This window comes from Lontra canadensis, unplaced genomic scaffold (genome assembly GCF_010015895.1).
Source record: "Lontra canadensis isolate GAN:19392208 unplaced genomic scaffold, GSC_riverotter_1.0 scaffold227, whole genome shotgun sequence".
Classification (NCBI taxonomy): domain Eukaryota; kingdom Metazoa; phylum Chordata; class Mammalia; order Carnivora; family Mustelidae; genus Lontra; species Lontra canadensis.
In genome coordinates, this window is record NW_022631221.1 from 388,345 (window position 1) to 390,626 (window position 2,282).

The window sequence follows — 2,282 nt, forward strand, 5'->3', positions numbered from 1 at the left end:
GAGGGTTGCTGGGGGGTGGGATAGGAGGGATGGGGTGGCTAAGTGATGGAACTGGGGAAGGGTATGTGCTATGGTGAGTGCTGTGAATTGTGTAAGACTGATGAATCACAGACCTGTACCCCTAAAACAAATAATACACTAAGTTAATGGAAAATAAAAAATAAAAATAAAAAAGACTACATGCCGGGAATCGCCCAAGTCCATATTTGGCCTGCAGGGGGAAACATCTCTCCAGAAATGATCACACCAGAAGCATTACTGCAAGAAACCCATTTAATTGGCTAAGGAGTAGGGGTTTTGTTTTTTTTAAAAAATCAGATCAGTACATTTCCAATCAGTAATTTCCACTGTGATATATTTTCATATAGAGATGTTGCTTTTTTTCTATTTACAGTGTTAGGTACATAGTGAGCTTTTAACAAATAAATACTTATGGACGGCTCAGTTGGTGAAGATAACCCAGATAACCCAGACTTGCCTGAGGTATAGAAAGTACAAGGTAAAATGGGAGGAGAGGAAATAAAGATTGGTGAATGTGCACAGAAAAGCACTTTCTCTTCTGGTTAATAGCTTGCCTGGGGGAAAAACACATTCGAAAATTTCCAAAAGATCTTTTTCCAAGAGCAAACCATTATTAACAGAATTATTTTAAAAAACCAAAAACACGGTAATCTTGACTGTATACCTCTTCCTCCTCATTTCAAAGTCCATCCTCTATAGATGTTAGATAAATGAGTTCCAAGTCTATGCAGGTTTCTACATGTTTGCAGTTTTTACATTTAGACTCATCCCTTTTCAGACGCATCGATTCTAAGTGTCTCTGCCCCGGTTCCCACCCGGCTTCCGCAGAGACTGGCTAAAGCCATCAGAGTCCACCCAGGACTTTAGTGGAGTCCCCCTTAGCTTTGCCGGGCAGCCGTGAGCACCGTGAGCAGTGCACCGCGGCCTGGCCTGGGCAGGCCGTCCGGCAGATATGCACGCATTTGGGGGGGTGGGGGCAGCACCTCTGCTGGGGTGTGCCTGGCAGCCATCTGTGCACCGCTCAGACCGGGCTCCTCGCTCTGTTTGCCAAGCAGCAGAAGATCAGCACCTTTAATACCAACAGTGACCATGAACACCCTGATCCCAGGTAGACCCCCTTTCTCTGGAGAGATCAACAGACCCAGGCAGCTTTGGAGAGTGTGGCTAGGAAGAGAGAAGAGCAGACGGTCTGTGGCTGAGGGCTGCCCCCCCACAGACCACCAGCAAGATGTTTCAGCTTCACTCCCAATGACATGGGGCCAGCCAATGGCTACTGGTCTTATACAGGTCCAGGCCCTTCCAGGGTCACATTGCTTCAGTGGGTAAAGCCTCTGCAAGGAGAGGAGGCCACAAGGTGGCTAAAGCAGGAGCAGCTCAGAGGGAGGCAGCTGTGATCCCACAGACCAACAGGGCCCCCACAGCAATAAGAAGCTTCTTCCTTATCCAACCAGTAGTAAGCAATGCCACCTTGTCCCACCCCCTGAGCTTACTACTTGTCATCTGGGAGAGCTCTCAGAATCACTGCCGGCCCCATATCTCAGTCAGGGCCCTGGGCCCTAGATACCCAGCAGGAGGAATGTGAGGGAAAAGGGGCAGGGTCATGTCACCCTCCAAGCCACCTGAAGCCGCAGGTGGGAGAACTCTCCTGAGGAGGGGAGTGAGTGGGTAGCCCCTCCGTCAGGGCCCAACCTCAGGAAAGGAGACACCATGGCAAGTGTGGTATGCCACAAACCCAAATGTCACTGTGTTAGGCCCCTCTCTTCCCTGCCCCACAATGTAGTAAAAGTGAGGGCCTTGGCTGCAGGATATCTATGCGTCTTAGAAGCAAAGACAGGGTTAGGAACCCCAGGGGGAAGCAGGTGACAAGGTAGCGGGGGAGGCCTTCATACACAAGGACAGGGAGACAGCATCACAGAGAGATGTAGTGGGCACAAGAAAGGGCCGTGGGCCCGGCCTACGCCACTCCCAACCAAAAGGTCTCCAAGCGCAGCCAGGCCCCCGCTGGCCTCACCAAGTGAGCCCAAGGTGAGTACCAGGCAGCACCCAGCTGGGGCCCGACTGGGCCTGATGTAAACACCAGGGTAGGGTAGGATCTGGGAGAGCAAGGGGCCATCCCTGTGCTTTGAGGGTGAGGCTGCTGCAGATGGAGCTCCGTTCCAGAGGGAAGCAGAGAGGTGTGGGGTAGAGTCAGACCTCTCCCGGCCGCCCCCTCACCCACCCAGCAGCTGAGGAAAGACCCAGGAAGCAGGGGAGGCCCCCTC